The sequence below is a fragment of the Mytilus californianus genome, unplaced genomic scaffold (genome assembly GCF_021869535.1).
Source record: "Mytilus californianus isolate M0D057914Y unplaced genomic scaffold, xbMytCali1.0.p SCAF_5, whole genome shotgun sequence".
Lineage (NCBI taxonomy): Eukaryota > Metazoa > Mollusca > Bivalvia > Mytilida > Mytilidae > Mytilus > Mytilus californianus.
This window is the reverse complement of record NW_026262701.1, coordinates 57,237,872-57,262,582: the sequence shown is the minus strand read 5'-3', so window position 1 is coordinate 57,262,582 and position 24,711 is coordinate 57,237,872. Positions and strand designations below refer to the sequence as shown.

General features: G+C 31.8%; 2 long non-coding RNA genes across 2 annotated transcripts; both read right to left on the bottom strand.

Moving 5' to 3' along the window:
* Positions 1-11,314: 11,314 nt before the first annotated feature.
* On the bottom strand, positions 11,315-19,314 carry LOC127702945 (uncharacterized). The gene is made up of 3 exons (XR_007982578.1): positions 19,108-19,314; positions 12,398-12,481; positions 11,315-11,478 (listed from the first exon to the last, which is right to left on the bottom strand). It is a non-coding gene; the product is annotated as an uncharacterized LOC127702945 (long non-coding RNA).
* A 1,572-nt stretch (positions 19,315-20,886) lies between these two features.
* Positions 20,887-24,161, bottom strand: LOC127702944 (uncharacterized). Its single transcript, XR_007982577.1, has 3 exons — positions 23,941-24,161; positions 22,552-22,626; positions 20,887-21,010 (listed from the first exon to the last, which is right to left on the bottom strand). It is a non-coding gene; the product is annotated as an uncharacterized LOC127702944 (long non-coding RNA).
* Positions 24,162-24,711: the final 550 nt, after the last annotated feature.

Genomic DNA, 24,711 nt, shown 5'->3' with positions numbered 1-24,711 from the left:
TTATTTTTAGATGATTTGCAACTGTTATTAATCAAACAAAATGCATGTCCTTTCAATCTATACACTGCACAACAATAATCAGAATGTTTTTCCCAAAATAATGCTTTTATAAACGTTATAACTTTAAATGTATCTATAGGTTGAATTGACGCTATCCCTGAATCTTTATTTTAATATTAAAAAAGCGTATCTATCGATGATATGTTTAATATTATCATAATTAATTTAGCTTTAAGGGATTATCATCATTTATTTAACCGAGTTGGTATATGGACATTTACTGTTTTGTTTTGATAGTTCAAAGTAGTTGATAAAATTAAAAGGAAAGACACAAAGAGGTAATATTTGTAATCAAATAATATGGGCCAATCCATCAATACTATTCTAATTTTGATATATATGGCAGAGAATAAATGTTTATCGTGATTTGTCCGATAATTTTTGTAGAAAGTCCACTATTATAATCTTCAACATAATGATTACAAATTAATTTGCTGAGATTGGGATTAAGATGTTTTATTGTATGTTATAGGTAAAGAAAGAGGGGATTGTGTAAAAAAAAACAAGTTTACTGCACCAGATGCGCATTTTCACAACAGTTGTCTCTTCGGTGATGTTTGAAAACCTATTCAAAAATTGGAGAGCTTATAAAATGACAAAAGACAAAATGAATAGCCAAAGGCTGGCAACATGACACATGAAATTAATACAAAGTAACTACCATACAATGAAAAACAACATGTCCAACTTTACCAACGAAAATTCTTAATCGTCACTGAAAATTACGAATGTAGTGTTACATTGGTCACATGCTAGAATAAAGTTTATGATATTAAATATAAAGTTTTAACAAAGGAAACGATAAACCAAATATATTTCATAAACTAAGTTTGGTCTTTATTCAATCTTATTTGTTTTGAATATTCTGGTTAAACCATACTTTAATCAGGCTGATTTTCCTTGAAAGTATTTGAGGATTGCAAAGCAAAAAAAAAAGCGATAATTGTTGAATTGTCATTTATTCATTAGATCATCCATGGTTTTGTTTTAGAGTGGGGTTTCTATTACTCAATATTAAGTGCTATAATGTGTTAACTGGTAGTTTTTCGTTTGTGCCATGACTTTGTCTGTTTGTCATGAGGTCGAAATTTTTGCCGCCTCTCCCATATAATTCTATAACAATTGGAGAAGTAATGATAATTTTATAACAACATCAGTGTGTTTATAAGACTTATGATTTTGATAAACATAATCCAGTAAATTCTTTTGTTTGTTTTTTGTTGTTTTTGTTTTTGTTTTTTTTTTTATAATACGCATCAACCGTATATGGGCGTCATAATGATTCAATAAATTGTGTCATGTAAATTTTGAACGTAGTTTTCTCATTCTATTTTCAAAAGATTGGTATGATAACTACAACCAAATACAAGCAGTCAGTCTAACCAAGGAAGAAAATGCAATACGTGTTCGATATAGATCGGATGGAGACAATGTTGAATTAAATTAAATTACGGGAAACACAACTCCGAAATAAAACATTTAAATATGTCCAAATATGAGATTCTTTAGTTCAGATCAATTTAGCTAATGCGGATTATATTGAAGATAGACGAGAACTACTCTCTGCAAAAATTAACTTATTACATGGATTAATACAACACACAACTATTGACTGACATTAAAGATGCAGAAGTGACTAATGGCAATGCTGAAACATAAAAGCTTAACAACTTATAACAATCGAACGGCGAAACAAAACACTGATTAAGTTGCTGACAATTTTGTATTCAGGCTATTTTGGTATTGTTGACGCTTGGTTGCTGTGAAGTTGTAGAAAAGACGACATATCATTTATATGTGTATCATTCGTAATTTATTTTTGTAATTTTAATGTGAAGTTGTTTATGTAGTGCTAGTATGTAAATATAAATCATTTTAAAATGCATCAATAAATTGATTGTGGTACCCGTCTTATAGGGAAACTAAATCTACAAAGTTAAGTCAGTAGAGTTTTGTATTATCAAAAAAATTGATTTTATGTAGCTCTAGCTATTGATGATCAGAATACAAATCAAATTCATAACGCTAAGGACGAGTTTTACTTCGTCAGCCAAAGACGGTTGTAACTGATTGCATGTTGTCTTTGTGACCGAAAAATCAGGAATAATCAGATAAGAACATACAAGCAATGAAAACAGTGCCCCTGGGATTGTGAGATAATGTATGAACAGAAATGGTGCTTTGAAACAGGTCATATAAGGACACTTATAATACTTGTTCTTTGGTTTATCAAAAGTGAAGGTAACGTAGCCGATATCGTAGCGTTACTAAGGCATTATATTTAAGTTCCATTAACGGCAGGACTCGATGCGCGTTAAACATCTCGCACATTTAAAACGTTCTCTTCTTGACCATATGTTTAATAAGGATCTTAGGAATGAACTCGTTGGTTTCAAAACTAGCGAGAATGTTAGTTCTAGAAATATTGGAGTTTCACAATAACAATCAATAGGATAAGAACAGATATGAAAGCTAAAACCATATTTATAAAAGTCATCTTTACCAAGAAAGAAAATACTATACGTGTTAAAAAAACCGAACAAAGAAAATGGTAAATTTAATAAAATTACGAAAAACAAACCTAGAAATAGTACAGTTAAATCTGAAAAAAAAATCTTCAGTTTATGCGATACAGTTAATATTGATGATATATATTTAGATAGGAAATACACTCTGCAAACATTAAAAGATTACCAATGATTAAAAAGACACAAATTATTGAAAGACGTTAAGGATGCAGAAGCATACAAAACTTGCTAACAACGAGCAAACGAGACATCTGCTTTTTAAAGAAGCGGAAGATAACTAAAGAGAAAGTCATTCTCATAAGTCGATTTCAATCTGCAAACGTCATGACAACAAAAGAAAAACGACAAAATGAAACAACAGTAAACAAAACAGAACATCAAAAGCTAAAGACGGAGAGACACGAAACCCACTAAAAATAAGAACCGGGGGTCAAATCAGAAAGGGTTGACTGATCCTGATCTACATGAAACACCTGTCATGTTTAATGTTTTTTTTCTCAGGTTTCTCTGAGACCTTGATTCGTCATCCTAATCGAAATTCTAACATCGGTAAACTACCCTTAAACTTAAGGAAATCAATATCATCGGGACCAACTTTGATTAGTTATGACATCTCGTCGTTAAATCCGTTGGATGTGTACTAGTTGTTAGTTCGTTCAGGAAAACGTTATTTACTTATTAGTTGTAATTGGCTTTGAACTAGCTTCCAATAACCATGAGTATTATTAGAGCAGTACCCTGCCTGTTTTATTGCAAGTTGTTTTTTTATCCTCTTCGTGCCAATAAAATGACGGGCAAAGCTGACCTTAGATGAATTTTCCTATTTTTTAGATCATTTTTGGTCATATAGTTGTTCCATCATTTAAATTCTTATACATCATTGACTGTCAAATATTCGGCTTTGAGCGTTCCTGGTGATGGTAAATCCAAAAGCACTTCGGACGCATACATTTATAACGTTTTGTTTTCATTGTTCTGATGCTATTATTCCACTGGCCTCCTTGGATGGTCTTTCTAGTGGATTTAAGACTCAAAGAATGACGACAAGTGTTTATGACAACACACGTGTATGCGGATGATAGTCTCAGAGTATTGTTGTCAAATAGACTATGAGATATCCTTCTGAGTGGATAATAGACACAATAATTAAACGTTCAAATTACTGGTGTATAAAACGTTTCGAAAGGACGATAATTTTCTAGACTATGAATCAAAGAAACTTAGGTTAATCCATTTGAGTGGATGATAGCCTCAGATGGTTATAGTCAGCTTCATAATTTAGTAAAGCTATACGATAATATAAAATGGCATTTCAGTTTCTGTCAATCATCTTGTGAGTATGGCGTTAACATGATAAAATATATTCTTAGTGTTCTCGTATTGTCCTGATGAGTATGTAATGTTTTCTATAATGGAATGTCATCATTGACAGTCAAAAACTTTAAACTTTTGACATCAGTCATTATGAGCTGTATAAACTATTGACTATAATTAAATATTTAAACTTACAATAGATGATTGCGTTCAATAACGAGATTTTGAAGCACGTACTATCGAACAGGAAAACAAACTCCATAGATATCAAAATAGTCATCAAATTATGTTGCATATAACTACAAGTTTCATGATGTACGTTAATTTGATTTTAAATTTAATATCATAGTTATTCCCACTTATGATAAACATTATTAGTAAATCGATGTAACTTCTTTAAACAGTTTCAATAAGTACAAAACTCATTCATGCGATTCAAATTATCTGTCATTTTCTACACATTTAAAATTAGTTTTTGCCTGATTGATTAATTTCACGGAATGCTTGTACGATACAGCCCTTTTTTGATGTAAAAAGTCAAACGAGCCTTTCTAGTCAGTTAAAAAGAAACAGATTTGGCGTTACTCTATATTTCTTGTTGGTGCTGCCAAACTATCGTCAAAAGTAACAAACTAGTAAGTCGATATAATATGTGTTCTGTGTAACCAATATAAGAAATAGTACACAATGATTTAACGACACTGCTGTTTGTAACTTTTTGCATACGTCATTTAGATATGACGGTTGTGATAATTTTTTTTTTCTACAATGTGACAAACACATTATGCGATGCTTTTATGATTATATTGGGACACATACTCATCAAACAATGTTGCATATAAGTACAAGTTTCATGATGTACGCATTTTTTATTTTTAATCTTAATTTCATATTTATTGCCAGGCAATATAACCCACCCATGAATAAGACATTAATATTATTAATAAATTGATGTAACTTCATTAAACAGTTTCAATTAGTACATTACTCATTCATGCGATTTAATTATCTTTCATTTTCAACACATTGGAAATTTGTTGTTGACTGACTGATTAATTTCACAGGATGCATGCGTGAAACAGCATTTAATTGATGTAAAAAATCAAACGAACCTTTCTAGTCAGTTACAAAAAACAAATTTGCCGTTATTCTATATTTAGTGTTGGTGCTTCGTCAAAAGTAACAAAATAGTAAGTCGATAAATTATGTGTCCTTTGCATTGGGGAAAAAAATAAACATTTTTTTTTTTTATCGAAATGTATGAACAGTATTATTATTCCGAAAATTCTCCGTACTTCAATTGCTTGTACATTGTTCCACATCTGCTTCATTTCAATGCATGAAACCATTTTGTTCCATTCTTGGCTTACGTGGAAATTAATTTGATTAAGATCATACCATTAGCTTTCAATTTCATTAATATTCTAATGAAAACATAAAAATGTATCGTGACATGGAACATTTGTCGTAATTACAATAAACTGGTATCTTTCAAATGATCAATTACACGCCTCACTGTTTCAGGCGATATATATTTTGAAAAATGAAATAAAAAGTAATAAATATGAAAAGATAATTAAACGATATGAATGCAATTACGCTTTCGTCGACTACATGAAGTATGCGATTTCAATTATGTTAACAGGTTTCACAAACTATGCCAAACAAAATGTGTTGTAAGTTATTGTTCATCTGGACCTTATGCATTACCAATTACAATACAAATACGAAAGAAGATTATCAGGTAGCTAGACAGTTGAAAGATACTCTACTTCAAACTATTCGAGAGTTCTAAGGCCGAGTAAATATCAGAGTAGTACCACGTATATAAGTGTACTTCCATTCATTGATGCTCTTTTAAACTTTGATGAAGCTTCCGAGATATTTTCTATATATGGACTTTTTAGATTACAATGGGTCGACGAATACTTGCAGTGGAATATTTCTACTCATCGGGAAATAAGAAAGTTAAGTTTTCCTGTCGATGACGTATGGACTCCAAAACTTATGATAAAAAACAGTGTAAAAAGAAGTTACATTTTGTATGTTCCATTCAGAAATTTTTACTTTTGACAATAATTATGATGCAGCAACGTCTGTAGTTGATCTCACATATGATGGAAATGCCTTTATACTCGTTTGAGGTATTATTGATACAGCGTGTGAGGCCGATTTGTATTATTTTCCATTTGATATTCAAGTTTGTGAAATCGATCTTTATCCGGATCTTAGTAACGTATACTTCAATGAACCAAGTAATTCTGTTTAATCATCGTTGTCATGGAACGAACCAAATTCTGAATGGAACATGCAAAATGTGACATCAGTTTTAGGACCGAAGAACTCGTTTCCAATATTTATTGTACGTATCCAGTTTGGAAGGAAACTCATTTCTATGCATTGGTTTGGTAGTTCCAGTTACGCTTGTGGGTATGGTTAATTTTTTCGTATTCTTTTTGCCAATAAAATCAGAAGAACGTACATCACTTGCAGCTACACTATTTCTGACACTTGTCGTTGTGATAACAGTTGTTGCGGAAACACTTCCGGCGAGTAGCCAGGTGAGTGTATTTGTACTCATTCTGTTGATAAAAGTGATATCCAGTGTTCTAACAACAATTATGACGATAGTTACTATATCAATTTATTATTAGAGTGGCGATTGTAGATCTTCATTCTTTTATAGACTGATCATAAAGTTGTTTGGACATAAAACGGTTGAAAAAGAAAGTGATGATGAAAAAGAAGATAAACACACAACTTATAATAACGAATGGAAGCATGTTGTGCACAAAATTGACAGTTTTTGCATTATTGGGATGACTTTGGAAATAATGACTGAGATTGTGGCTTTATTCCTCATATTTATGTATTGATAAATATGAACAACTAGATGAGAATGTGCATATGTTTATTTATTTTCATCATATATTTAGGACTACGTATGACTGTCTATTTGATTTTTTTTTTGACATCGAATAATACAATGAATGACAACGTAATTGCAAAAAACCAACAAAGACACAAACAACAACAAACAAAAAAGTAGATAGAAAACTATATATTGAGCAACATGAACTTTACTTAAAGCGGTGATAACCTTTGATACTCCGAAAATGTAGACAGACCTTCCTGCATTTTGTTCACGCATCGTTGTAAATATAACGGAATTTGATAAGACTGTCGTACAAGTGAGAGATTTAGCGCCATAAAACCAGGTTCAATCCACCATTTTCTACATTTGAAAATGCCTGTACCAAGTCAGGAATATGACAGTTGTTGTCCATTCGTTTGATGTGTTTTATCATTTGATTTTGCCATGTGATTTGGGACTTTCCGATTGAATTTTCCTCGGAGTTCAGTATTTTTGTGATTTTACTTTTTTTTTTGTATTACACGTCGTAATGCTCATGGCTAGTACAAATTTGGTAATATGTGTCATTCAGTGTTGCTAAAATAGAATATAAAGGCAAGTTTGTGTTCCTAAATCAGTCAGTGAAATCTTATATACCATTACGTGTTTTTTTTCTGTTTTTACTTTGAAAATAAATTGTAGTCTGTCTTTGTGTTGTTTAAAGATGTATGTTCGCATAAAAATATACCATTTATATAACTGTCTTGCATTTAGGACGTTCTCTGCGGACTTGGTGTTTTGAGAAGTAAAAAGTTCATCACTTTTTATTGATGTCGATAACAACGAAGTAATCTTTATATCCATATGATATAAAGTTTGTTTTTTTTCTTCAAGGAAGACATTCCGTTAAAGGCTGTATGCCATATCGTATGATTATTACATTACTAATAGTTATGGATGTTCGGATACTGTCGGGTATTATATATTCTACGTACTACCTGACAACATTTAATAATCTATATCTATATCAGACATGAATATTTAATTGTTATTTGATTTTTTAAGTTTGGTGTGAAACATTTTATGCATATTCATTTCTTGAAGAAACTGCACAAACGATAATTGGATATCAAAAGGTGAACATGCGGTAAGTTGATCAGCCACTTTTAAAGGATGTCTCGTATGTTCAACTGATTATTCTAGTCAATATCGGCAACTTTGTTTAACTATCGAACTTTTGTTCATGTTTTAACACGCAGACATAATTTTAGCCTACAAAACGAAGCGTAGAATTTACATAAAATCTTTTCCATTTTATCGGAGACCTACGTCATTTTTCTTTATGACATTCAGAATACAATTGCGAAATGATTTTTTTTCATTCGATAAGAAAAGAGGAGTGGTATATACTTTGAATTTTTACTAGACAACTTTTTTGTTCGCTTTGGAGATTCCGTATATCGTCAAGTTATCGGAATTCCAATGGGACTAACTGTGCACCACTTATTGCGGACCTGTTTTTGTATTGTTATGAGTTACAATTTATGACTAAAATCAGCAAAGACCAATCGAAACAACATCTGATACAAAAATTTAATAATACTTTTAGATATTTGGATGATATATTGGCTCTCAATTATGACGACTTCAGTATGTACACTAAAGAGATTTATCCTGTTGAACTAACTTTAGATAACGCTAATACTAACAATGAACACTGCCCTTTCCCGGATCTTGATATCTATATCATTAACCGGAAGCTTAATACCAAAATTTATGATAAAAGAGATGATTTTTCATTTCCTGTTGTTAATTATACATTTTTAGATGGTGACGTTCCCTTGTCACCATCTTATGGTGTTTATATATCTCAACTTGTACGATTAGCTCGTGTATATAACAACGTATTAGATTTTAGCGAAAGAAATCTATGTATTACTGAAAAATTATTACACCAGGATTTTCGATGTCACAAACTAGTCAAATAAAATTACTAAATTTTATCATCGGTACAAGGAAATCATTCGTAAATATAAATCAACATGCAGACATCTTATACGTTCAGGTATTTCACATACAATCTTTTATGGTAATATTCTTGACAAAGCAAATAATGTCGGCATTCACTTCAAAAGCAAACAAAACCTTAAACAGACTTATTAAGAAGGGATATAGTTACGATACTGTTGTCAGGTCATTAAAGATGGCATATTTTGGCTTTAATATTGATTCACTTATAGAGTCTTTGCATCGGAAATAAACACATTTATTCTAAAACCAGTTGTTGGCATGACACGGGTTATGTTCTTCTCATATATTTTATGATGGTATGATACTAAACCCCTAACGGGAGGAATTGTGCTTGATATTCATATGTTTTAGACATAATCTTTCAATCAGTTTAATTGAGGTCTGGAGCTGGCATGTCAGTAACTGCTAGTAGTCCTTTGTTAATTAATGTATCATTGTCATTTTGTTTAGTTTCTTTAATTACCTTTTCTGACATCGGACTCGGACTTTTTTTAAAATGAGTTTTCCTGTGCGTACTGCTGTGTGTTTGTTTTTTCTACTTTGGCTAGAGGTATAGGGGGAGGGTTGAGATCTAAAAAAACATGTTTAACCCCGCCGCATTTTTGCGCCTGTCCCAAGTCAGGAGCCTCTGGCCTTTGTTAGTCTTGTATGATTTTTAATTTTAGTTTCTTTTTTATATTTCGGAGTTTAGTATGACGTCCGTTATCACTGAACTAGTACACATTTTTGATTAGGGGCCAGCTGAAGCACGCCTCCAGGTGCAGGATTTTCTCGCTGTATTGAAGACCCATTGGTAGCCTCCGGTGGTTTCTGCTTCTTGGTCGGGTTGTTGTCTCTTTGACACATTCCCCATTTCCATTCTCAATTTTATTTTAAGTTTAAGCAGCAAAAGAACGAATAGTGTGGTATTCCCATTGGTTGCTTTATCACTTATACCTATTTCATTTGCAACGGCTATGAAAAAAAATGAACAATTTATTGTAGAATCATGTTTAGTTTTCAGCAATGTTTCAGATATTAACACTGCTGTAAGATCAGAACTGTTCAGACAATGTGCTTGAAGTCAATTATTAGGATTTATCAGTCTATGTTCAGGCTTTTCAGTAGTTTTCAATTTCAGTAAAGAAAAAAAATCCGCTTAAAATGAATTCGCATCTATCTCGTTCCGCTAGAATTGTCTTTTGTTTTTTTGTTTTTTTTCTTATTTCGGATGGTAAATTTTCAGTGCTTCACTTTTCGGATACTCATCATAAAATCGCTTTTTGTTTGTTTTAACCTACTACATGCAGTTAATATATACGTTAATAGCACACCAAATGTCAAGAACTATGAACAACAAGTGTCAATGTTCTGAAATGTGCACAGTCACCTTTCATTTAAAATATAGTAGGTATTAAACACTTACATGTATTTAAATTCATAGGAAACATTTCAAACTAGACAAGTTTAAAATTAATCAATCAAATCAAACTACTCAATGGTTCGCATAAGGCAAATGATAAAATAAACGTGTATTAGTTTACAATGTTATCCTTCTTTTGGTAAACGATTGAAAGTTTTGGATACATTGGTTGAGACGTTTCTTTAGATAATCATTTTGATATTTTACATTGAAAAGGGCTAAAACAAAACAAGGTCGTTTCTTTTTATCTGCAACAATGATGTTGACAGCTTTTGGTTTTAGTTCAAACAATGTTAAACGAGCAAAACCAACGTATTTTTTTTCATATTTGAAATAATGACATCAATTCGAATTTCGTTTGTCAAATTGCAAAATTGAAATATTACATTTCAGCCGTGTTTATTCAAATGATGTTTTATTTATTTCAAACAAATGTTTTTACTTCCATGTTTAGGGTAGAATGATTTGTAGTCATTGGCGTTTTTTTTATTTTGTAACTTTGCTGATCACATTCAGTCCATTGTCTTTGAGATAATGATAAGAAACTTACAGTTAAGTGTGTTTTATACTTTAACTCGTTTAAAAAAAATAAGGTATCACATAAACAAACATAAATCGTAATTGAAAGAAATACTGACAATACCATGAGAAATAAAAAAACAAAACTCTACATAGCCAAAAACAAATTTAGCCAAATAAACTTCATTAAACCCATAAATCATATCAGGTGTTCCACACTGGCACTGCAAACCCGTTTCCGCTGCTTTTTTTTTAAGGAATCCTTTTGAACCAAGGGTAAAGATGGGGATAAAACGTCCCCTTGAACATTTTATGCATGCCATCCGAACTTGAATGAGAATGTTATTGTATATCTGTATCACAAATGAACATCTATACTGATGCATTTTTTATTAATAGCTACATGTACATATTACTTAATAGTATTTCAAATCACATAACATTTGTATGCAAATATAGTCATCAATCATTTCAAATCAAATCTTTTATTAGAATAATCAAGTTTGTTAAAAGTTGACAAATGCAAGCACAAACACAAACAACTAGAATCTAAGCATTTAGTAAAGACATGAATAAATAACAGAGATATATCTCCTATTAAAAATATCTCACAAATAAAGATGTGTTCCCTAGTACTGTTATGATTCTTCATTTTCCTTTAGTTCCTTTAATTCGATATTTTCACTAGAAGTTTCTACGTTCACATCTACTGCATTATCTCTTTTTGTCACAATAAATGCATAGAATATAGTTGTCGCTATGATACCAATCTATAAAAATTAGAATAAAAGAAACAACAAATGAGTTTTTATCTGTATGATCTAAAATGTAGAATACAGCTGACATGTTATTCTGTGATAGTAGTAGAGACGTCTTATGATACTTAGAAACAATGTTAAATTCAAAAACAAGTGCATTGCTTCATTTTAGATTAACTCATGATATATACCAGGACTAACATTTTGTACTCTAGACGCGCGTTTCGTCTTCAAAAGACTCAACAGTGACGCCCGATTCAAGACATTTATATAGCCCAAATCAAATACGAAGATGTAGAGTATTGCAGACCCATAATTCTCAATGGTTTTGCTATGAACAGCAAAGGTAATCCATTACTTTGGTAGTCAATCCATAGTATTTTGAAATTTTCAAAGTTTTGATGAACAATTAAATTTCAAGTTTGTGTTATATGAGTATTTGATACGATTACGATCACGAAAGATAGAACAATAGATATGAACAACACAGAATAGTTTTTACCTCGACTACTTTGTTTGTACTATCAACGTCAGAGCAGGCTGACAAATCACTGACATCATATAACCGAAAAAGCAATCAAGTTAATACCATTCATTAATTTTCATTTCTATGTAGCACAATCCAAGCTGCATCTTCATTTGATGTTAAGACACCTAACATAGTCCATATATTGTTTTTACTGTCATGATTCCTTAAATAGCGGATTAACAATTTTTTGTTCATTTGTTCAAATGTGCTTTTATAATTAAAAGATTCATTAGATGCAAATTGTTTGTACAGTTTCATTTTCTCTAAAACATTTTAAGAATTCATTATGAATTTCACACCGCCAGCTTCTATTATAATGTGTTAACAAACGTTACAATGTAAATACTACAACTTTTACATATGAATCATTAAGTCTCAACAAATCAAAATGTGATATCTTACCTGAGCCGAAACGGAGAGTGTCATGAATACGAAAAAAGGGACACTGTAGGAATCCAATCTATTTAGTATTGCTGTATCACATCCCTACGAATAAATATTAGTGTGCATGTGGGAAGAAAAATCTGAGTGCTGCAAATCATCATTTTATATCTGTGAAATCATCAAAAATAACCGAATCAATCATTTAGGACTTACAATTCTGTAAGCGATAACCTTAGGCTCCGATTACCAATCAGCTGCAGTACAAAATAGCAAGTTTGCTATTTTAGTGCGTCAAAAGCACTTTTTGTCGGTTCTCAACTCGTTAATTCAATTTAAATCATTCTAGATGACAATCATTAGACAATCATGAAACAGCAAAATGCCAACCGTTCTACAAATCTGGCTTGGATTTTGCTTAAACGCCTTAAAAGAGTATAAGCCCTGCATTATGGAACGCCAAAACTGTCTTGTTATGCTCATTTTCATTCTATGATGTGCATGTACCTTTATATGATGTGCACTCGTCATAATATGATGTGCAAATATCCTTATATGATGTGCAAATATCCTTATATGATGTGCAAGCATGCTTATATGATGTGCACATATACTTATATGATGTGCAAATATACTTATATGATATGCAAATATACTTATATGCTGTGCAAATGTACTTATATGATATGCAAATATACTTATATGATGTGCAAACAAACTTATATGATGTGCAAATGTCCTTATATGATGTGCAAACAAAACATACTTATATGATGTGCAAATGTACTTATATGATGTGCAAAGGTCCTTATATGATGTGCAAATATACTTATATGGTGTGCAAACATACTTATATGATGTGCAATTATCCTTATATGATGTGCGTTTTCCCTTATATTATGTGCAAACATCTTTATATTATGTGCAAACATCTTTATATTATGTGCAAACATCTTTATATTATGTGATGTGTCATTATATTATGTGCTTGTAACCTTATATGATGTGGTTCGGTTTGCTTCATTATATGATGTCAACACGTACTTATATGATGTGTTTTCATCGTTGTTATGGTCAATGAACATGATTACGATTAGAACGATTACTGTTTACGTCATAACTGATTCTGATCTGCTTTTCCGGAATTACTATAAACCCGGCTCAAATCTTTAGCTATCGTTTGAAAAAAAGTGTGAGATTTTAAAATATATCAACATTGGCACGTGTTGTACCTTTTGAAGATGAAAAAAATCACATCTTATATTATTGTTGGAAAATTGTCAAAATATGAATTCAAAAGTTGAGGTTTAATTGATGGGTCTACAATAATGAACATATAGTTAATTAAATTATGGGTCCTCGACTATGAATTGAGCAAATGTACCAGGGGATATTCTGCATTTTCTAATGGCAGTTTACTGTTTCTGATCTAGCAGCTCCAGTCTCATATAATCTAGCGAAAGTGGATTTTATAGAAAATATGTGATAGTGAAATTTAACAAATTAACGTTTCAAACACTTCTGAGGAAGATTTAGATCAATTAATACAGGAGCTAGTTTCAGAATTTCCCGGCTGCAGTGAAAAAATGATAACACAACTTTTATTGCAAAAGACACCATTTAAATCTCAGTCATTTTAAAAAGTATTTTATAATAATAGCTATTAAATTATCTACGCATGCATAATTATACCGGTATGGATGATTAATTGATTGATTGATTGATTAATGGTTTGATTGATTGGTGTTTATTACCACTTTGAACACTATCTTGTTATTTCGTGGCGGTCAGTTTATATTGGTGGAGGAAGCAAAAGTGCACGGAGAGAACAACCGACCTTGGATAGGAAAACTGACAATTCTAGTGAATTAAGACTGGTGTCGAGCTTACATGACACGTGCAGGATTCAAACTCACAAAATTAGTATTCATAGGCTAGTGATACAGTAGTACGGCAACTTAGACCAACCGGCCACCGAGCCCCCCCCCCCCCCCCACCCCCCCTCCCCCCCTCCGGAATGGATGAAAGGAGATTTAGGATGAATGTCAACTACATTACATTTGCGCGCTGCTTTTTATTATTTTTTCGTGCAGTTATTTTACAGCTTCAACTAGATGATTATGAATGGATGCTTGACGTGCAGCGGCAAAATAAGTTAATATGCATATTCAGGACGAGAACATTTTAATGTGATATGAATATTTACCCTGCTTTGTACTAGACCGACACGCTGAGCCGGATTTTAAACATGCTAGTTCACAAGGTAACAATCGACAAAAAGACATGTCACCTCAACCGGACACATTATTCTGATTCCGAGCCAACCAGTCTTAAAAGTTTGTTCGTACTCCTTAATGCCGCGTGCTGAGCTGGAAAGCAGCAAATACCAATTTTAAAGTCTTCGGTTTGACCGAGCCGGGGTTCGAACCAACGACCTCCTGTACGCGAGGCAAACACGCTACCAAGAAACCACCGAGGCGGTGTTTCAACTAGACAGTTCCCTGCAATATAAAAGGTTTTGTGGGAAGCCACTCATATATACACTTCCAGACTCCTTAAATGTTTGATTCCAAATTTCTAGAAATAGGGAAGCGAAAAAATAGTTTGTTTCCATTAAAAACTAGTGAAAAAATAAAACAATAATAAAATTAAAAAAATTAACCATATTACTTAAATAAAAAGTTTATTTTTTAATAAAGTCGAAAAATACGTTTGTCCTGAGCACAAGGAAATATACATGCTCCTGCCCAAAAATGATGAATAGTCGGTGCCTAACCAGTCTGTTTAAGAAACAGACCCTGTGTCTATCATTTAATTACAAGGATCTGACACCACTTCATTTTACTTTCTGTTCTGGTAATTATTTCACTAGCCAGTGAAATTTCAGCCTTCAAATTTTTGAAGGTGCGTATCAATCCGACAAAACCAGAGAATCCCAAACGGTCTTTAAAACAGAAAATAGATTGAGCGTTTTAGGATCCTTGTAAGCAATGCTTGGACACACACTATCGGTCTAATCAGATTGATGTCTAAATAAACATAAACAAACTGCATTAATCTGTTGTTTACTGAGGCCTGTTGGTCTCATACAGATAGAGAGTTGTGTTTTTTTTAAAGTGAAGTGTTGCAGAAGTAAAACCAAGCGCTATAGATTTAAAGTCAAGGAAAACAAGGCTCCATAATTATCAAAGCTTGAGGATTGATGATGTTAAAATATCTTTTTAATCTGATACTGGTCACAGCGGCACATAGTTTCAATTTAAATATCAGGAAAGAGTATTATTAAACCCCTTTCTCCTTAACAAATTGTGCAGAATGTCAAGATATATACCTACATGAACTTTCTATTTCCATCAAATTTATTTAGATAATAGTTTTTGGGTAAAATGGTGGACAATACAGCTCTGAATTCTGTTTTGATTGATTATTTGACACATCATAGGTTTCTGACACAGCATGAAAGTTGAAATTAGACATTTACCTATTATATGGTCCAATATCCAAAATCTAAATACATGCATTTTTGGTTGAAATCAAATAAAGTTTTATGTAGACCTTTTGGACCTTAATGTGCATCTTTTTAAAAACGTGGACCAATTTGAAAACGAGGCCCAAAATAAAAAATCTAAATACACGGTTAGATTCGGAGCATCAAAGAACCACAATAATTCAATGTTTGATGAAATCAAAACAAAGTTTAATTTGGACCCTCTGGACCTTAATGTGGACCTTTTTCAAAACGGGGCTCAAAATAAATAAATCTAAATACATAATTATATTCGGCATATCAAAGAACCAAAATATTTCATTTTTTGATAAAAATCAAACAAAAATTAATTTGGACTAATTGGACCTCAATTTCGGTCCAAACGGGGCCCAAAATCATAAATCTATTTACACGGTTAGATTAATCATATTAACGGACCCCAAGAATTCAAGACTTTGAATTAAACCCCATTGAAATTGGTCAAGAAATAAGCAATTTGTACAGTAATAGAAAAATATTGTTTTTGACCCCTAATTCTTTAACGGTTAGGGCCATAACCTCCAAAATTAATCCCAAACTGTTCTTTTGGGGGTCGAACCTCGTGGTACAATTTAATAGATATCTATACACTTATACTCAGATTATTGTCTGGCAACCAAATGTCTTCCGACGACGACGACATCGCCATGCCATTATACAGCCGAAAATTTATAAATATAAAAAAATGAATACCACCTTTTTATTACAAAAACATTCAAGGCCCTTTTAATCTCCTCCTTTTCCCTCTTTTGGAGTTACAAATGACCGTTCCATTACAGGAGTCATTTCCCAGTCAAAGTTCCGAATTTTGCGTCTTTTAACTAATATCTTGAGAAAAGTAATATATAAAGAGAAACATGAACAGATAAAATGAGCAGCAAGGCAACATTTACACAAAAAAAAAAATAACATACTTGAAATTTATGTATCAACTTCTTATAGAAGAAACTGCCTCTAAACATGAAAGACATTTTCAGTGGAAACAAACTATTTTGTTTGCTTCTCTTCTGAAACAAATTATGTCTTTTTCAAGAACATTAAAAAAAAATATGCCCCCCCCACCACCCCCCCCCCCCCCCAAAAAAAAAGCTGAATGATTGTATTTTAGCCCTGTTTATAGTTCTTGAGTCTGGAGGTCTATATATGAGCGGCTTCCCACGAAACCTTTTATGTTGCAGGTTACTGTATAGTTGAAACTGTTTAATAAATGCACGAGAACGTAATAAAAAATGTACGCCAATGTAATGTACCGAGTTGAAGTAAGTCCCATAAGTGATTTTTTCATCTTTGAAACGAGCTGCCAACGTGCCAATGTTTATCTCTTTTAAAGTCTCAACCATTTTCCAAAAGAAAGCTAAAATTTTGAGCAGGGTTTATATTAGTTCCGGAGAAGCAGATCGGAATCAGTTATGACGTAGACAGTAATCGTTCTAATCGTAATCATGTTCATTGACCATAACAGCGATGAAAGCACATCATATAAGTACGTTTTGACATCATATAATGAAGTAAACCGAACCACATCATATAAGATAACAAGTACATAATACAATGACACAACCACATGATATAAAGATGTTTGCACATAATATAAGTATGTTTGCACACCATATAAGGGAAAATGCACATCATATAAGGACCTTTGCACATCATATAAGTACATTTGCACATCATATAAGTGCATTTGCACATCATATAAGTATATTTGCACATCATACAAGGATATTTGCACATCATATAAGTATGTTTGCACATCATATAAGTATATTTGCACATCATATAATTACATTTGCACACCATATAAGTATATTTGTACATCATATAAGTATATTTGCACATAATATAAGTATATTTGCACATCATATAAGGATGTTTGCACATCATATAACGATATTTGCACATCATATAAAGGTGTTTACACATCATATAATGACAAGTGCACACCATATGAAGACAAGTGTACATCATATAAAGGTAAATGCACATCATATAATGAAAAAAGGGCATAACAAGACAGTTTTGGCGTTCCATACTGCATCGTTATGTAGGCCTTTTGTTGATCGATAAGTTGATACACACTACATCTTTGTCGAATATCTAACTCTGTCTGTCTGTTAAAATGATCTTGGCTTTAATGTAAACTACTAATTAGCACTTATTAATCGTGTTTTGAATGTTGCGTTAATACTATTTGCTCTGTAGATGCAATAGTTTTACCTCCGGTTTTATTTCATTAGTTTCCATTTGTGTTAATGTCGACCTTTTACTATATATTTCACCTATATATTAAATTTTATGTTATCTTTAATCAAGAGAGAGGCGAACGATACCAGAGGGACATACTAACTCATAAGTAGAAAATAAACTGACAACGCCATGGCTAAAAAGGAAAAAGACCAATAGACAAACAATAGTACGCAAAACACAACATATAAAACTTAAGACTTGGTAACATGAACCCCACAAAAATTGGGGTTGATCTCAGGTGCTCCGGAACGGTAAGCAGATCCAACTTTCTCGAAATCTCTTTCTGGAATAGTATTAGTTCCAACCTAGCGTCACATGTCATAGCATTGGTGCATTGGAAAATTATTTATATCAAATAAATTATTCCGGATTTCTATAGGTTATTAATTCGCATCACATGAATGTTCGGTAAAATTAGTTCCAATTTTTACGTAAAATGTAACAACTTTGTGTTTTCCTTTTGTTTTCCTTGTTTGTTTGTTTTAGTCTTGATTGATTAATTGATTATTAGTGTTAACGTCACTTTCATCACTATTTGATATCACGTGGTGATCAGTGTCTATTGGGAAAGGAAGCTGGAGTGTATAGAGAGAGAACAACCGACCTTCTGCAGGAAAACTGATAATCCTAGTTGATAAGGATTGCACTTGAAAGCACCTACCACGTGCAGTGATTGAACGCACTAGCTCCGTGTTGATCGATTATTGACACTGTAGTTGAACTAATGAGACCACTCGACCATCGAAGACTCTGTTTTAATTATGCAGTATATTACAATGCAAACGAATGTATTCCAACGCCATCGTAAGACGTTATTATTAAAACAAGATACAGACAAAAAAGCATCTGAAATTTAAATAACCAGAAATCAAAAGCCTTGCATGATACATTAGTGAATCCAAAAATTCGGTCTTTTCTTTTCGGTGATATTTTAAAATTACATATTTGCAATATTTACCTGATTATTGTAATACCCGCTTAAAAACGTATGTGTACAGTTGAAATCGTATTCACTGCCATAAGGATACACTTCTGTTTGTGATTTACAACACTGCACTGGAATATATTGGGAGTCTGAATCAGCCTGGTATAATCTCCAGTATGATGTTCCGAATAGGGCAAAAACTTCAGTGCTTACACCACAGCATCTGGCCTATGTAAATAAATGATTTTTCTTTATACCTTTGAAAATATAGGCATTACACTGCAGTTGAGATTATACCTATGTGTCCATGTTATGCGAATAATATAAGAATACTTTACAATTCATCAACAAAACAAGATTACATATTTTTCATATAACCGGACCTCTTCAAAAGAGCAAAATCAATCAATGAAAAATAGTGAAAAAAGTTGAATTTCAATTGATGTTTTGGAATAGAACCAATCAGCAGAAGACTTGAACCAAAAAGATATTTGTAACACATAATTCATATCTATTTTTCTCTTTGATTCCAATAAATGTAATTCGTTTTATTTTTGTTACTATGTTTAAGGGATAAGTAAGTAACTGCTACGATCTATTTATTCCCTATTCGTAGGTTGATTGAGAACATTTTATTTCCGAAAGATGTCTTCATATTTACACAAAACACATTCGAAACTATACTCTATCAAATTGGACGCTGATTATTTCATTTTTTTTAAATTATTTTATCACATGTACATGTATATCATAATTTATGTATACTTTTCGAAACACACAAAGTGCAGATTATTCCAGAAGATCTTTAATTTAGGTGTTTACACGTTATCATAATGTATGAAGATGAAAAGAACAACGATTTGGCTTATATATATATATAATATGTATTTCGTGGCAAAATATTCTGTTTTTGGGAAAGTATTTATTCATCAAAGAGGCTTATTTAAGCAGTATTCGATGGGTTTGATGTTTTGTTCTGAGGTTAATACACTATGAAAGTTTGAAAATGTTATGCAAATATATACTTATGTCTTGTGAACGTCTGAACAGTGCTATTTCGTAAATTTATAAATTTGTTTTGACATTCGAATTTAATTATAAAAATTACCATACCTTTTCTGTTGTGTCTTGTTGTGTATTGCACTTGTTATTTCAATGAACAATATACAAAACAAATAGTTACAAAACAAGGAAAATAAAGTAAATTTTCAATAGAGTAAAAGGAGTAGGTTCACCATGGGTCAGTATTGGCAACAGTGCGAAATTTTACTTCATTAATACTAGTAAACGATTGATTGAAAATATGTTTATATATCTGACAAATAAACTATCAACAAGTTCTCACGCATTCGAACATTTATGAGGTCAGTATGACGTCATAATTGTGCACCTAAATCAATATTTCTACTATTTGTTTGGTTAAATTGTAATACATTTTGCTTCCAACGACATTGGCCATGTATGGACCACCATAATTTTGTGTAAGGATAAGCATCTGACCTATATACATCTTTGTACAGCAAATTTATTTTGGTCGAAGGGTGCGGCCAAGGTCTGTCAGAAAAAAATAAACTTTACAAATGCACAAAAACAGGTAATCAGGCTTAAACGGAAATACATTATTATACATTTTAAGATTAACATTATCGATTCAAGCGTAACAATCGACTTTGTCTCCTAAAACACGTGTTGTTATCACAAAGCTTGGTACCTTTTTTTCTTGTCTGCATCCAACCGCCGTATAAGATTAGTTATCAACAAGTCCACTTACGTGAATAACCTACATTTAAACATAACAGTTACGAACCTTTACAAATAATGTATTCCAAGAGAGCGATGTTTCCCTGTCGTAGTGTCCTGACGCATGTGAAAACATATAGGTGTTATGGCTGTTTACGAATTCTATACTTATCCGGTGTTCTATATACGTGTCTGTCTGTAGAGCAAACATTATTACTGTTGACACTCAAATAAACATATGAAGTTAAATATACTTTCACGATCAGTGGGAAATACATACAAACCATAAATATTGGGAATCAGTGGAAAAAGAAATCAGATCACACCGGTAGTTACTATTTAAATACCCGAAGTAGATGATTTAAAGCAGAAACTATTTATTTTTAGAATCTGTCTAAAACTAGTCTGACACGTTTTTTTTTAGATATCTGTACTAAAGTTCATTAAAACTTTAATTATCAAGCTGTGTGATTTAAAAAGTAAAATCACAAAAATACTGAACTCCGAGGAAAATTCAAAACGGAAAGTCCCATATCAAATGGCAAAATCAAAAGCTCAAACACATCAAACGAATGGATATTAACTGTCATATTCCTGACTTGGTACAGGTATTTTCTTATGTAGAAAATGGTGGATTAAACCTGGTTTTATAGCTAGCTAAACCTCTCACTTGCATGACAGTCGCATACAATTCATCCATTCATTATCTATTTGTAGTCTGAACAATATGCTTATGCTTTAATTATTTTTTTTTGAGAAAAATGATTTGCATCAATGAATGCATTAAACTGTCGGTTTTGCTTATTTAAATATGTAAGCTACCATTTTTTATGTCATTATACTAGTTTCTGGGCTACGAAAGTCTTATTACCTTTAAATAAAGAAAACATAAAACTTGTGCTCTCAGAGAACAAAAATCACCAAGATCACTATTCATGTAGACGTTAAGAAAGATTACCAAAAGCAACATTCCATCCTGAAAACGACTTGTTGAGAAAAATAATAGTATCAAGCTTGTATATGTATCAGAGAGGGGGGTGTGTGATATCGGGCCATATCAGCCCAAAAAATCTTCCAAATTTTGATTTGCTTCTACTCTAGTACCAAGGTCAATCAAGTAACATAAGGAAATATAAACAAAATTGTGAACGCCAAGGATGTATAAAGTAAGAAACACGTTAAGAAGTATATGATAAGAAATTTAAAAAAGGCAAGAAGATTTCAAATCATTTTTTTTCTAGAAGGAAAATAATTATGTAAGGTGCAAATAAGCTGTTCTGGCTAACGGAATGTGTAGAAATTTTAACTATCGTGCATTATTGTTATAATATTGATTTTTATTTTCCTTTCATCCAACAATCATTATGTATACAGATCAATGTTATATTGGTTTTAAATCTTTAATTCAGTTAACAACGCTGCATTGTTTTATCAAACTTTTGCGCCTGTCCCAAGTCAGCAGCTTATGGCCTTTGTTAGTCTTGTATGTTTTTAATTTTAGTTCAGTAATAAGGTTAGGAGTGTAGTATGACGTCCATTTTCACTGAACTAGTACACATTTTTTAGGGGCCAGCTGAGGCCCACCTCCGGGTGCGGGATTTTCTCGTTGCGTTTAAGACCCACTGGTGGCCTTCGGCTGCTTTTTGGTTGGGTAATTGTCTCTTTGACATATTCCCGATTTCCATTCTCAATTTTATTGCATACTATAACTGGTCAACATCATTCTAAGTGATTTACCTGTGACATAAACTCCTTCCACAAGCCAATTTGAACTAGGTTTGCCACTGTTATAATACTCCACAATCCTACATTCTGAACAAGAATAATATTAAATTCACTTCATTGTTATCAATTATTACCGCCTTAATTACAATCGCCTCATTTACGGCAAGTGATTTTTTTTCTTTCTTCATAAACTGATTTTTAGTCTTAATTAAGCAAAGGTTACATAAGTTGTTTGTTTATACTATCAAGGTTAACTTGCTTACAAAGTTGCGTGTTTGAACATATATTTTCTGTCAAATATTTTGTTTCTTTTTATGTTGCTATCAAATATTTCTGATTTTGTTTAGAATGAGAATGTATCTTGAATATATGAAAATAAAATATGTCAAAAATATTGAACTCCAGTGCAAATTTGTAAAGGGAAAGTTCATAAACACTGACAAAACAAACGCTATCAATCAACGGAACAAGAGAAAAGCAACTGCCGTATTCCTGACGTGGTAATGGCATTATTTGTTTAGTTTTTTTCCCTCAATAACTTAAGTTAGATTGTCTTTCCTTCGTGATTTATACATATCTTTAACTTTCATATGAAAACAAAATAACTGAAACAATAAAGAAGTAAAGTGTTGTTGGTCCCTGAATTGAAATGAACTTTAACATACTTTACGTCGTTGACTAAGCTGGCTCGGGTGTCTTCTTCCATTATGGATTTTTAAAAAGCAGATAACAATCGGTCTAGATCTTTATTGAAATGTGCAAATTTCGAGAGTTGTATGTAATTCATGTGTAAGACTTTTCTTTGTTGTATAGAAAATTATATGTTTTATCATATTTACGGCAGTTTGATTCTCTTTTTTTTCAACTTTGCCACATAAGGGGAGATAACTCAATTATAAGGGGAGATAACTCAAATAAAGTAAATTTTATACAAGAATGTATTGTGAATTTGCCTATTTGATTTTGTAGCAAGAAAACGAGTTCATTGAACCCATTTTTGTTTCTTATCTGAAAGCATATTATTAGAGCTATCTTCGAATATTTTATCTTTAAATTCTATGGTGTAGTTTTCTTTTTATCACACAAAATTAAGTCTTCCATGCATAATCTATACAAAATCAGACAATTTTGCAAAACCCGTAGCATGGAAAAATGCCCTATGACACATACTTTTATTATATGTTTGAATAAGGTATGATGTAAACTACCTTTTGACAAATTATTAAAATATTCTATGGATTTTAATTTAATTGTTGTCTCCCAATTTCACATTTGATATTAAGCATATGCATTTTGAGTGTTCATATTTTTCGAGGGATGTCTTTTTTCCTGTGTTTTTAATTTACCTTTTCTTAGATCATTAACCTTACATATATTTGTATGTTCCTCGTTTACACGTACAATAAACAACAGCAGCCTTTTCCATTTAGGTGAGACCATAGAACCAACTGAGTATATCAAGAGAACAATCGACGCAGATGAAAAAGTAACAACAACAATGGAAAACATTTTGAGTGCTCTGGTCAGTGTTTGGTCTGCTATTCTGAACTCCGACAGCAATGCCTGTATATCTATGTTTCCAAACACGGAATCATACCGAACGTATATTGCTAATCCAAGTGTTCCAATATTACATACCTTAAATATATTGATCGGTGTTTCAAATCATCAATGTATCTATTTAAAAACTACTAAAATTCTCTTTGTGAACATTTCTTGATTATTTTTTGTTGTTTTTTGTTGTTTTATTTTTTTAGTTTTCTAAACTATTTGTATTTTGGCTTGCTTCCTCTTGTTTGTCATGGTGTTGTCAGGTTCTCTTCGACATTTGATTTTTTTTTTATATCATCGGCCTTTCTACCAATTAGCCACCTAATTTCTTTCTATCTTATTTTAAAAACATATCAAATGCAATATCATTGTTACTGTATAACCAGTAGTTTTTTTCGACATTTTATTAAACGTAGCTCTATAGAATTTTTTATATCATTTGTATTAACCATTTCTTGAAATCATTATTACAAAATTTGCGTTTTGATCTATTTTGTAAAAAATCACAATCATAAATAAACTCAGACATTTTCTGAATTTAGAAGAAATAAAACTTACCTATTTCATAATGTATATGTATCTGTAATAATATTAATTTACAATATTTTGTTTCGAAATCAA